The sequence below is a fragment of the Giraffa tippelskirchi genome, chromosome 8, assembly GCF_054371585.1.
Source record: "Giraffa tippelskirchi isolate mGirTip1 chromosome 8, T2T-mGirTip1v1.2.pri, whole genome shotgun sequence".
Classification (NCBI taxonomy): Eukaryota; Metazoa; Chordata; class Mammalia; order Artiodactyla; family Giraffidae; genus Giraffa; species Giraffa tippelskirchi.
The window spans coordinates 163,885,206-163,899,422 of record NC_137282.1 but is presented as its reverse complement, the minus strand read 5'-3'; positions in this window follow the sequence as shown (position 1 = coordinate 163,899,422).

Below are 14,217 nucleotides of genomic sequence, written 5' to 3'. Positions count from 1 at the left end.
TAACAGCAATTCTCCCAGAGTTTCTGTGAGGATTAAGTGAGATGATGCAGATAAGAAATCCTCATGGTCTGGGCACAGAATACGCCTCGATAAGCTGTTCCTATTCCTGCCGTCTGCAGGTTATTGAGTCCATCGTTCAGCAGCTGCCTGAGCAGGTTTTCTCAAGGAAACATTGCGGCTGTTGGGTCCCCAGGTACAGCGGGTCAGATCCCAGAAACCACCAGCCCATTTGTGTCAATATTCTGTCCAGTGCAGGATCCCGCCTGTACACCCACGTCCTCATACATTCTCTAAACTCTTCTCCAGCAAATCATCTTGGAAGTTTCCAGAAAACAGACTCGCCAGCACCACTCCCTCGCCCGTCCACCAGGGTGGACCTGAGGCCTCCTCGCTGTCCATGCGCTTGTGACCCAGGAGCTGATGTCGTCGCCCTGCAGTGGGGATGCTCGGGAAGAGCACTGCCCCCTTGAGGAGGACAGCTCGCAGCGTGCCTGCAGGACAGCTGTGCTCCCCCAGCTGCTTGAGGCCCTCGTGGGCCCCCCGGCCCGGCTCCCTGCTCTGGAGACACCCCGGTGTCCGCGCTGCACAGACAGATGTCCACAGTGACTGTGTCCCCGCTGTGGAATCTGTTGTCCAGAGAGAGTCCTTCCATCATGGACTCGCTGCCTTCCAGCTGGTTACTGAAACTCCTTGAGCTTCAGCACCTTCTGCAAAAGGATACCAACCCCCTTAGAGACGTGGTGAAGAGTCACTGAGCGAAGAGTCACTCTAAGACTGTATCTAGTCTTAGAGATTTCTGATTTCTGAAGATGGCAAGGCAGTTTACACCAGACTGACCTGCCCGCCAGCGTCGGTTATGAGCTTCAGACATAAGGTAGGACAGGCTACCCTGAGGCAACAGGGGGCAGAGGCAGACACAGGGAAGACTCGGCTCTGGAAAGGAAGAGACGCCCTGGACGGAGAGGAGCCCCGGTTACCCAGTCTGTCCCCTCGGGCCCTTCAAAGGCCTGGGGACTGGAGGCCGGGCAGGAGCAGAGGCGCCGGGTTTGGCCCTGCAGAGGGCGGAGCTCGGGGCGGGCAGGGACAGGACCCGGCGGGGGACGGAGCCCCAGGAAGAGCGGGGTCACAGGGCAGATGGGTTTCCTGCCAGCGTGTTCCACCTTCATTCTTCACGTCGACATTTTTCACAGGAACAGAAGCCAACCTAGAATTTCCACACCACGCCATCCACAGCGCCCAGTGTACAGCGGTGATCTCTCTACACGAGAAGAACCGGGGAATGTGACCTAGTCCACATGGCAGATTCACTCATGACCCCAAACGACAAACTAACAGAGTGAGTGTGTGTGGGTGAGTGTGAAAGTCGCTCATTCGTGTCCGACTCTTTGTGATCCCATGGACTGTCCATGGGATTCTCCAGGCCAGAATCCTGCAGTGGGCAGCCTTTCGCTTCTCCAGGGGATCTTGCCAACGCAAGGATCGAACCCAGGTCTCCCACATTGCAGACAGATTCTTTACCAGCTGAGCCACAAGGGAAATAACAGATAGATTAAAACAATTTGCAGGGAAAGACACACAGATAAAGAGAAGTTTAGGCGAGAAATAGAAATTCTAAATAAACCCTAGAACTGAATGTTTAATATCTGAAACTTTAAAGAAACCTCCGCAGTGTGGAACACTCTGGTCTCAATGACCCTGAAGACAGAGAGTCTCAGCAGGAATGGCCCAAAATGAAGAGCTGGAGAAAATAATTTTTAAAAAAAAGATGAAAGCAATGAATAGAGTCAAAGTTACATGTGAGAGTTTCAAGCAATCTAATCTGTATGTGATCTGTCTGGAGACTCCGTTTAGAGTCCTAGCAGCAAAGAAAAGAGTAAATGGGACGGAAAATAAATTTGAAAAAATGTTGTTCAAACTTAGTCCTAGTTTGATTAAAAACATCAGTCTCCAGATATTTAAGATGATCAAGTCCCAAGAGGGTTAAATATAAATAAAACCACACCTTAGCATCTCATTCTCAAGATGTTAAAAACTAATAAGAAGAGAAAAATCATAAAATAACCGGAGGAGAAAAGATATTAATATGCTGCCTTCTCATCAGTAATATTGGAGGCCAAAATAAAGTGAAATGACATCAGTAAAGTGCTGAGAGAAAAATGTAAATTCTGAAAGTCTCAGCCCCACGAAAGCACTTTAAAAACTGAAGGCAAATAAAGATTTCATCCCACGGGCATGAGACTGTCACGCTGCATGCGCATTCTAGAAAAATCCACCGGCGGTCGTGCGGACGAGGAGGAGGGGCCCCGGTGAGGAAGGAGACCCTCCCTGCAGGCGGGTCGGAAAGAAGGGGCAGACACGTCCAGGGGCCGCGGACACAGAACCTGCAGAAGCAGAGGTTTCACAGGAGAAGTGCGGTTTTGCTTCGACCTTATTTTTATTCTAAGAAGATGGGCTGAGAGCACTGGGTTATGTTTGATCCCACTTGACAGAACAAAGAAAAGTGACATTTCTTTCCTATTTGTGTTTGCATTAGATTATTGGAATATAGTTGCCGTACAGTCTGTCGTGTTAGATTCCGTTGTGCAGCAGCGTGAGTCAGCCGTAAGCACACACACGTCCCCCCTTCGTGAGCGCCCCCATCTCACTGCTCTAGGCCTCACGGAGCACCCAGCTGAGCTCCCTGCGTTACGCTGCGCTTCCTGCGAGCCATCTAGTTTACACACGGGAGCGTCTGCCTGGGTGTCAAAGCTTCCCTCTCAGTTTGTCTGCCCCATCCCCCCTCCTGAGTCCGAAGTCCCTTCTCTGCATCTTTGCCTCTACGCCTGCCCCGCAAATAGGCGCTTCAGTGCTGCGCCTCTAGATTCCGTACATATTAGAAAGTGAAGTCGCTCAGTCGTGTCCAACTCTGCAACCCCGTGGACTGTAGCCCACCAGGCTCCTCCATCCATGGGATTCTCCAGGCAGGTACACTGGAGTGGATTGCTATTTCATTCTCCATCCGTATATACTAACCCTATATGTATATAGGGTTATATGTTAATATGTTATATTAATAACATATATATTAATATATGTTAATATATGATATTTGTTTTACTCTTTGACTTTACTTGGTATGACAGGCTCTAGATACAATGGAATACTACTCAGCCATAAAAAGGAACAAAATTGAGTCAGTTGAAGTGATGTGGGTGAACCTAGACTCACTCTTGTTACAAAAATAAAGCTGATCTGGTCCCTCTGCATCCAGGATGCCCCCCCACCCCTTCTGAACCTCTCTCATCTGTCCTCCCCAGGAGAGGGCAGGGCAGGGTGACAAGCAGGGAGGAAGATATTTTTTCACTCGTTACGTTGTGTTAACCCCTTTCTGAAGCTAAAAGCTTAGCGATCTGCTTTCTCGGTCATCACTGGGTCATCACTGGGTCAGGCTGGTAAAAGTCTCTTCTCCTTTCACAGTGTGCTTGGTCTCCAGGGCCGCGCTAACACGATGCTCAGAAGGTGCCTTAAACAGCAGAAACGTCCTTTCTCGAAGCTCTGCCGGCGGTCGGTAGGGCCGTTTTCTGCTGAGGCCTCTCCTTGGCTGGCAGATGCCGCCTTCTCCCTGCGTGTCTGTGTCCTGGTCTCTTCTCATGAGGACACCAGGCTCGTTGGGTTAGGATCCACCCTAAAAACCTCCTTCTAGCTTCATCACCTCTGTGAAAACCCGCTGCCAAACAGAACCACACGTGAGGCCCTGAGTGTTAGGACTTCATCCTATGGAAGGTGGGCTTGGGGACGGTCCCACTCAGAACGCCGAGGGCAGGGCAGCTCCGCTGGACCCAGAGAGTCTGTGCGTCCACGTGAGACACAGCCTACACCACCGCTCACACCAGGTCCGTCTTTCAAGTTCAAGGCTCCCGATCTCACCCCCAGACTTCTGTACAATGGAGAGGCCTCTTCAAAACTCCTGGCATATTCGAAACAGCTCTTTCTAGTTTTCCCGGTGAAACGCCTGTGGTTCAGAGGCTGATCTTATCGAAAGGCTGAGTAAGCACAAACCTCCTGCATTTGCACGGGGGCCTCTGGAGGAAGCCACGCAGTGTCGAGAAGAAGCTGGGCTGCAGCTCCTCTTTTGGTACCAGGCGGATACCCAACACCCTTTATAGTCTTGTTTTGCAGCTTAAATTGTATACTCCCCAAGTCCCCAGCTGAATAAATGCATTGAATTAGGGATGGGGGTGTGCGACTTTGAATAAGGCTGCCTTTGGTCTGTGAAATTCTATATGGCTTTGTCGGGGACCTAGACAGTTGTTCTTGCCCCAAACGATTGTTTGATTCTCACGTTAAACTTTTAGCCTGATAGAGGGCCAAAGAGTGCAGACTCGGGAATCTGAAATCTGCCCATTTCCCAGGCAGGGCCCCGGTGAAGTCAGTGACCCGTGGGAGGCGGCCAGGGCCGGGCTGCAGTGGGGAGCTTCCTGGGGAGCAGGCGCGGCTTTCACATACGCTGTGATGTGGAAATAGGAGAGAACCCAGAAACCACTGACGCTTTCGCGGGGACATCACAGGGCACTTGTGTCCGGGTGTCCTCAGAGCTGGGACGCCTCGCGGGTCAGGGAGAAAGGGCCCAGCACAAGCGGGCACTTCCGTCAGAGGCTGAGCCGCCGGGCAGCTGCACCCAGACAGGACTCCTGAGCCTGCGGGGGACCCTCCAGGAAACAGGCAGGACGTCCTCCCTGTGACCACAGGCCTGAGTCCCCATGCATGCATTTCCGTGAATTAAGATGATACCTCGGGGAAGAGCCAGGGACACTGCTCCGGCCGAGCGCCTCTGTCTGCAGGGGAGCCACCTGTGTGCCTGCCGGGGACAGAGGGAGCGGGGAGCAGGATGCAGGCCAGAGAGGGGGGCCTCAGGCCCTCCCCATCACCAGCCCTCCCGGGGGCCGACTCCCCCTAGTTCCTCCTTCCCTGGGGACCACAGGCGGCCTCAGGCCCCCTCCTCTGCCGGTTATGGGAGGTGGGCTCCCAGGCAGCTGCATGTCCTCTGCCCGTCTGCGGTGGGTTCCCCCCTCCCCACGGCCACACGGAGGACATGCAGGGCTGAATGGCTCGGTGCTCCCATTTATGTCCTCTTGCCCTGGAGGGAGGCCCTGCAGAGGGCCCCCCGGATGAAGCAGAGGGTCCCCAGGCCAGGGCGGTGGCCACCGCTGTGTGGGCAGAACCTGTAGGATGCACTTGCTTTATCTCACTGCAAACATTTCATCTAAAGGACAAGTTTCTAAGTGAAAATCCCAGACCCACGCAAGCCTGACATTTACTATTTGAAGGCAAAGAAACCACAGTGAGGACTAAGTTGGCCTCTTCTCATGGGAGGCCTACACACGTGCTCCAGGACCTTTCAGAAGGAGCTGCAGGTGGACCCGTGGTCCCCACGTGAAGTCCTGGATTTAAAGCCTATTGTAGGAGGAGGAAATCTGAGGCTTGGAATTCCAGACTCATGGACTCTTGCAGCAAGAAAGGAGCTGAAGTCAAGGGACCAGTGGGCAACCCCAGGGTCTCAGGCCCCCAGCCCTGGGCTCTAGCAGCCCTGTCACTTCTCCTCAAAGCCCGTGGAAAGTGGGCGGTTGCTTCTCCAGGCGCAGAGCTCCTGCCGGCATGGCTGGGCCCACCTGAGGGCCCCTAGGAGCTCAGCGATGGTGCTAAGGGGGAGGAACTCGTTAGCACCCAGCATGGGGAGTCATCACCTCTCTCCTGTCTCAGAAGCCACACCCATGCCTTTGGCATCTCCCTTGCCCACCCCTCAGACGTCTGACAGTGGTGGGGATGGGTGGTCCTCTTGTGCACAAGGGGCTCCCAGGGGACCAGACGGCAGAACTCGCCTGGAATCCAGTCCCTGTCCCTCGTACACGCGCAAACACAAGGCGCGTTCTGCCGCCAGCTCCCTCGGGGGGGTATCTAGCACAGGGGAGACCAGGGCCTGCCTGCCAGGACGCCACGGTGAGGCAGGAGCCCCGGGGCCCAGGAGGCTAGGGCCTCCCTGTCCCCCTCTCCTCCGTGGGTGCCTTGTGGTGGGCGGAGGGCCGAGCCTGCCCAGCTTTCCAGGCCCTGACACCAGGGGCTTCGGGTGTGCTGGGGCCCCACGTTCTGTCCTCTGACGCGTGTGGGGCCATAGAGGGGCGGGAACAGGTGGGTCTCTGGCCCCTGTCCCTCCAGGCCGAGCAAGAGGCGGGCCCCCCGCTCACCTGGCACTGGAAGCTTGGGGAGGCAGCCGCTGGGGCTGCTGGACATGGGACATCCTCCCCAGAGCGGGAACACGGGCCAGGCTCCGGGGCGCCGCTGCTCCGCTCCCCTGCCCCCACGGCCCTCCCCCCAGCACGGCACACCACAGCCCCCCGCCCCCACGGTACCGCCCCGCCCCCACGGCACCCCCCCCGCCCCCATGGCACCCCCCCCCCCCCCCCCCCCGGCAGCATTGCATGACCCGCCCCCAGACGGGGAGCGAGCTGGCCGCCCGGGCTCGGCTCCGCCCCGAGGCCCAGCCTCAGTCCAGTGCTCCTGCCATACGGCTGGGCCCCATCGGAGCGCGGAGACCCTGTGGCAGTTGGGGTTGGCCGCTGGGCCCACCCTCCTCCAGGTCCAAGATCCACCTGCAGGGGTCTCCTGTCCCCACACAGACCCTGGGGGCCGGTCAGGCCAGGGCAGGAGTGCTGTGGTCCATCCCGGGGTGGCCGCCTGCACCGCTGCCTTCTCTTTCCCCCGAGCCCACGGTTCCCTGGACTTGTCCACACAAATATACTCCTCACTTTACAGCGTCCTCGGCACCGGGCGTGGGGCGGCCGGCATGGCCCTCACAGCCCATCTCCCGGGCAGCCGTGCGCCCTGCCCCCTTGAGGTGGGAATCTGTGCCCCCTGCCCCGAGGGCATTCACGGCCCACGCCGCCCTTGGACGCAGCCTTGGCAGAAAGCGGGGTGTTAGCAGGCGGGAGATCGACCGGCCCCTGTGAACCCACACACAGCTCCCAGTTCTCCTCCCGCAGTGGCCGGTGACTGGGGAGCTGGCACACACGTGTTCCCCCCCAGCACAGCTCAGGCTGCCGGGGGAGGCCCTGGAGAGATGCCCAGGAGGAAGGCCTTCCTGCCCTGGGCACTCCTGCCCGTCTCTACCCGTCTCTCCGACGGCAGGTGGGGCAGACCCCGGCCCCCTGGGAGGAGCAGGGTGGTGCGAGGCCTCCTGTTCTGTGCCTGTGGCGACCGTCCTGACAAAGGTGGCCCCCACGGCAGGGCCAGGACCCCTTTCTTGGGCTCTGTGTCTCAGCCAGGAGCCCCCGCGCCTTAGAGTTCTCTTCACTTCAAGACTCCAATCCCCCTTAGTTAGTAATCCTTCACATCCAGCTTCCTTGTTCAGTCTATTACGTGGTTTTTGCATCCTGGCTGATACAGGGGCCAAGAGGCTACCCTTTTCCCCAGAGAAACAGCACTGGCTTTTGGCTGGACACTGAAGCCGGACAGAGAAGTAGATGGCAGCCCACTCCAGTGTTCTTGCCTGGAAAATCCCTCGGACAGAGGAGCCTGGTGGGCTACAGTCCATGGGGCTGCAAAGAGTCAGACACGACTGACCTCAGAAGTCAGACAGAAAAGAACAGGCAAGTGCTCTGGGGAGGAGAGGGGCTTACTCCAACTCCACCCGCGTGAAGAGCCTTCTAGCTCCTCAGCTGCTTGGATGGATACTCGGCTTCCACTGGCCTGAGGCTGGCCTGACTGAGGCGGGCAGACTGGACAGGCCGGCGTAGGAGTCCCAGGGCGCTGGGGCACAACAGAGAGGATCTCTAAGAATTTCTGAGTGATTTTCACCAACATACTGGAGAGCAGAGCCTTGCAAAGATAAAACTATGAGAAGCTAAACAATAACCTATTACTAAATAATAACTCCACCATGGTTTAGCCCCAGGTAAATAGCAGGGAGGGAACACAGCCCCACCCATCAACAACAAACTGGATTAAAGATTTACTGAGATGGCCCCGCCCATCAGGACAAGACCCTGTTTCCCCCTCAGTCTCTCCCATCAGGAAGCTTCCATAAGCCTCCCATCCTTCTCCATCAGAGGGCAAACAGACTGAAAACCATAATCACAGAAAACTAACCAATTGATCACACGGACCACAGCCTTGTCTAACTCAATGAAACTATGAGCCATGACATGTAGGGCCACCCAAGACAGACGGGTCATGGTGGAGAGTTCTGACAAAACGTGGCCCACTGGAGAAGGGAATGGCAAACCACTTCAGTATTCTTGCCTTGAGAACCCCATAAACAGTATGAAAAGGCAAAAGATAGGACACTGAAAGATGAACTCCCCAGGTTGGTAGGTGCCCAAAATGCTGCTGGAAATCAGTGGAGAAATAACTCCAGAAAGAATGAAGGGGTGGAGCCAAAGCAAAAACGATACCCAGCTGTGGATGTGACTGGGTATGGAAGCAAGGTCCGATGCTGTAAAGAGCAATATTGCCTAGGAACCTGGAATGTTAGGTCCATGAATCAAGGCAAATTGGAAGTGGTCAGACAGGAGATGGCAAGAGTGAACGTCGACATTTTAGGAATCAATGAACTAAGATGGACCGGAATGGGTGAATTTAACTCAGATGACAATTATATCTGCTACTCTGGCAAGAATCCCTTAGAAGAAATGGAGTAGCCCTTATAGTCAACAAAAGAGTCCGAAATTTAGTACTTTGATGCAATCTCAAAAATGACAGAATGATCTCTGTTTGTTTCCAAGGCAAACCATTCAATATCACAGTAATCCAAGTCTATGCCCTGACCAGTAATGCTGAAGAAGCTAAAGTTGAATGGTTCTATGAAGACCTACAAGACCTTCTAGAACTAACACCCAAAAAAGATGTCTTTTCATTATAGGGGACTGGAATGCAAAAGTAGGAAGTCAAGAAACACCTGGAGAAACTGGCAAATTTGACCTTGGAGTACAGAATGAAACAAGGCAAAGGCTAACAGAGCTTTGCCAAGAGAACGCACTGGTCAGAGCAAACACCCTCTTCCAACAACACAAGAGAAGACTCTACACATGGACATCACCAGATGGTCAACACTGAAATCAGACTGATTATATTCTTTGCAGCCCAAAATGGAGCTCTATACAGTCAGCACAAACAAGACCGGGAGTTGACTGTGGCTCAGATCATGAACTCCTTATTGCCAAATTCAGACTTAAATTGAAGAAAGTAGGGAAAACCACTTGACCATTCAGGTATAACCTAAATCAAATCCCTTATGACTATATAGTGGAAGTGAGAAATAGATTTAAGGGACTAGATCTGATAGACAGAGAGCCTGATGAACTATGGACAGAGGTTCTTGACATTGTACAGGAGACAGGGAGCAAGACCATCCCCAAGAAAAAGAAATGCAAAAAAGCAAAATGGCTGTCTGAGGAGGCCTTACAAATAGCTGAGAAAAGAAGAGAAACAAAAAGCAAAGGAGAAAAGGAAAGATATACCCATTTGAATGCAGAGTTCAAGAATAGCAAGGAGAGATAAGAAAGCCTTCCTCAGTGATCAACACAAAGAAATAGAGGAAAACAATAGAATGGGAAAGACTAGAGATCTCTTCAAGAAAATTAGAGATACCGAGGGAATATTTCATGCAAAGATGGGCTCAATAAAGAACAGAAATGGTATGGACCTAACAGAAGCAGAAGACATTAAGAAGAGGTGGCAAGAATACACAGAAGAACTATACAAAAAGATCTTCATGACCCAGATAATCATGATGGTATGAAGACCTAGTGCAACCAAAAATTAATTAATTAACAAAAATAAAAGCATGGTTATGCTGGGACTCTACCTACGTTTACCCAAATAAGCAAAACACACCTTCAACTAAGGTGAAAATACTATTGCTGGCATGGATATATTGTATAGTTCTATATTTAATTTTTATTTGATTATAAAATTCCATTTACTGTTTTTTATCTTAGGAACCCAAGGGCTGTTTAACATAGATATTTATGGTGAACTAAAGTTACTATGAGACCATTTAAGTAGTTGGCGTTAAGTGAGCATGAATTTACAGTTCCATAAACGTCCTCTTGAACTGCTCAGGACACAGTGCTGCAAAGCAAGCTGAGAAATTCAAGGCTTGTCGCATCATTTTTTCCTGATCAAGAAAGAATGTTTTTCTCCTTGCCAACTAAAGTTAACAAGCCTGACCATTATATTTAAAAGTTCTGACTGATCAGCCTGGGTCTTTTCCTGGTCACTCTGAATGGGCTTCCTGATAGCTCAGTTGGTAACGAATCTGCCTGCAATGCAGGAGAGCCGCTGGAGAAAGGCTAGGCTACCCACTCCAGTGTTCTTGGGCTCCCTGGTGGCTCAGCTGGTAAAGAATCTGTCTGCAATGTGGGAGACCTGGGTTCGATCCCTGGGTTGGGAAGAGCCCCTGGAAAAGGGAAAGGCTACCCACTCCAGTATTCTGGTCTGGAGAATTCCGTGGACAGTATAGTCCATGGGGTCACAAAGAGTCGGACACGACTGAGCGACTTGCACTCTGACTGCATGCAGCAGTGAGAATGGTAAACACGGCCCCTGCCCTCCCCGAGTGAAGAAACCACGTTTCATTACTTGAGCAGCACAGACTCTGAAAGTTGCTGGGGTACAGGGCGGCTTGAGCTGAGCCCTGGGGGGACGCGGGTCGGGAGAGGTCTCCTTGAGGAAGGGGCACTCAGGCTAAGCCTCAAGGTTGGGTAGGAGGCAAGGGGTGGGCAGAGGGGAAGGGGGCCGATCCGGGGGTTCCAAGGCTCTAGTCGGGGTCACTGCTCCGCGGTGACACCAGCACCTCCAGCAGGAGCCACGGGGAGGGAAAGGCGGGATGGCGGCCCCCAAGCACGGTTGGGGCGGCCTGGGGGTGGGAGGAGGCAGGGGGGCGGTTCTGAAGGCTGAAGCCTCCGTCATCAGGGAAACCGGAACAGTGGGGTTTCACTTCCAGCGTCTTCCAGGGAAGAGAGGGGCTGACAGGGGTGTGACAGTTAAGCTCAGTTTCAGGAACAAGAGGACCCATGTTAGTCACTCACCCGTGTCAGAGTATCACGGACGTCAGCCCTCTGTCAGCCGGTTAATGGAAGGAGACAGAAGTAAGTGGTGAAACCTGCTAAAGGGGGCGGCTCCCCCATAACCCACATCTGACTCTGGGGAACATTTTTGAACTTGGATTCTAAGATGCACAAAACACTTTGCGAAAACCCAAAGAAAAGCACTTGTCGGCTACAGTCCTCAGATCTCAGCCAGGAAGTTCACCTGCGTTTGGGAGCATCAGCCTTCTGAGACGCTCTGAGCTTGCCCTGCAAGACCAGAGAGCAAGATTAAACCTGGAACAAGCATGCGTTTCTTGGAACATTTGTTAAAATAAGAAAATCATGTGTATTATTTTTTATTAATCTGTAACACTTCAACCTAATTCAAAGCAAATGTATGAAAACGCAGAGCTCGTGTGTAAGGGAAAGGTCATGTCAAGGAGTCTTAGAGATGATCCTATATTTAAGCCAGTGGCCAGGGAGAGGATTCTCGACACCCTTGTAGGGTGAGTGTGGAGCAGGCAGCCGCCCATCTTTACCTTCCCAGCACCTTTTCATCCTGTGGTCGCCGGGTGACCATCAGTATCACCCTTTCGGTCTGAAATGCATCCGAGTTTAGACAGCAAAGTACGTCTTGATCTAGAGCTGGGGATCGACCTTGGGGATCTTCAAGCAATGGTTGCTCAGGGGCGGCTGCAGGGAGAGCTGGGGGCCGGGCAGGCACATGCTGGCCGGCTGCCCCTGGTCCCCCCGAGCCATCCCCGTCACAGGGGCCAGCCCAGCCCGAGGGTCTGCGGGCGGCGCTGAGGATTCACGGCCCCAGAAGAGCCCCAGCACCCCGTCCCAAGTGAGAAGCAGTGGAAGGGTCCGGTGCACGTGGGGATGCGGCTCCCAGGCCCCGTATCCCCTCAGGCCACCACCACAGGCTCTGAGCCTCGGGCTCCCAGATTGTGGCCCTTCTGAGCCGCAGCCTGGCCCAGCCTACGTGCTTGGAACGGAGCAGAGAAGGTCGGCCCTGCCTGGCACAGGCTCCTGAGAGAGGGAGGCAGGGGAGAGCCAATTTCCCAAGATTCAGGAAGGGCGCGGGGTCCGGAGACCACTCCTTGCACAGAGCACCGCACTCTCCTGGGAGGAGGCTTAGGGAGCAGTGGATCTGCCTGCCCCGTCCTTACTCTCCGGGGGACCCGGCCCAGCAGGGCTGCGGCTCGAGCTCAGCCCCAGGCCACCGCGCCTGCAGCAGGATGAGGAGGGCATTTCCTCGGCCCAGAACCCATCCGGGCGGCCATTCTGAGGGCTCCTTCCAGCCCTGCCACGCTCAGAGCAACGGGCTTGCGGCCCTGGTGGGGAATGGGATCGTGGGCGTGGACTCACAAGCACACGCACGTGCATGCAGGGACTCCTGAGCCCGCGGCCCAGGCTTGGGGGCTGCAGGGCGTTTCTGGGGCGCTCTGTGCACATGTAACATACAGCCTTGAGTGTGTGCAGATTTCAGTGTTCCTGGGCCCGTGGGGTTTGAGCACCAGCCCCTCGGGGCCACGTAGCCTCTGCCACGTGGAGAGGGGACGTTCTTCTCCCGCAGACCCTCCCCAGGTGCCTTCTCCAGCGAATCCCAGGCCGGGCCTTTCCCAGAAGGCAGGGCAGCCCCCCATCCTCAGGAGCCCCTGCTCAGCTCCGGGGCCCGGCCCTGAGACCCAGGTGGCCCATGGGGCCCCTGAACTGTGACCCTGAGTCCCAGGGTGCACACTGTCAGCGCCCCACATTTAAGACCACAGGCATCTGGTCTCGCCTGCAGAGCTGCCGTCCAGGCCCCGGGGTCTCCTCCCCAGGTGTGCTCTGAGCCTCCCCTGGGCTCCTGTCTGGGGAAGATCTGATCATCAGTGAGTGATGACCACTTCGACCCGGGGGCCAGGGAGGAGGGGACGAGCCGCGCCCTCTCTGCGGGAGCAGACCACCCCTGGGGGCCCAGGCGGAGAAGGATCAGTTCTCACGCTGTGACCTGACGCTGGACGCAGGCCAGGCCCATATCTTCTCCAGGGCTCCACGGGCTGCGGTCCTCAAACACAGCTTTTCAGTCTTTGTTTTCACCGTGAAGCTTCACATCGCGTGTAACCCTGAACACGACTGTCGATCCTGTGATTCTCGGTGGCTGGCATTTTCCAGTCCTGCCTCTCTGAACGTGCACTTGACCAAGATTTAAGGGGCAGCAGGTTTTCACCTGATCTGTTGTTTCCAGCCTCCTCTGCTGCGGCGCAGTCCACACCTTGTGACGCTCCGGCTCAGACCCTGTCCCATTCAAGGGGTGCACGGGTCCACTCCCCCGTCACTGGACACTGAGACACAGCTGGTTTCTTCCACAGAATTACTTCCTCGAGTTGAATTTCCACAAGTGACTCGAGCCTGCCCACAGGTATAACTGTTTTCCAACTTGCTTTTGGAAAAGCTTTTAACAGCGTACAACTAAAGTGAGCATTTTTTACAAAAACTACAACCTTGCCAGGAATTAAATTAGCTTTTGCTGACTTTTTTAGTAGCTAAAAAAATAACAAAGAAGATAAATTCAAAGGTCTTTGTGTTTCTTTGATGATTAGTGAAGTGTTTGTTTCCCTTAAACTTCATGTGGGCTTCCCTGGTGGGTAAAGTGTCTGCCTGCAATGCGGGAGACCCGGGTTCGATCCCTGGGTCAGGAAGATCCCCTGGAGAAGGAAATGGCAACCCACGCCAGTATTCTTGCCTGGAGAATCCCATGGATGGAGGAGCCTGGTGGGCTACAGTCCACGGGGTCACAAAGAGTCGGACACGACTGAGCAACTTCACTTTCTTTCAAACTTCATGCATTTTTAAAACAGCCCACGGACACACCTTCATGCACTTTCTCTAGATTCTGCTGCCTCCAAGCAAAGAATTCCAGGGAGGTCCGAGGGGGCGGAGAGAACTGAGATGACGCACACGGCCTGTAGCTGACTTTCCAGGGCCGCTCAGCACACTGCGAGCTCTCCCAGCCCAGAGACAGCAGGAGCTGGGGCCAGGAGCAGAGAAGTGGCCTCCAGGGAGAGAGAAGCAGGTGAGGCACATCCTTCCCTCCCTGGGTGTGGGCGTCCATGTTGCCACCTGATTCCCGCATGCCCTCGCCTCCCGTGGGCTCCCAGGTCCCGCC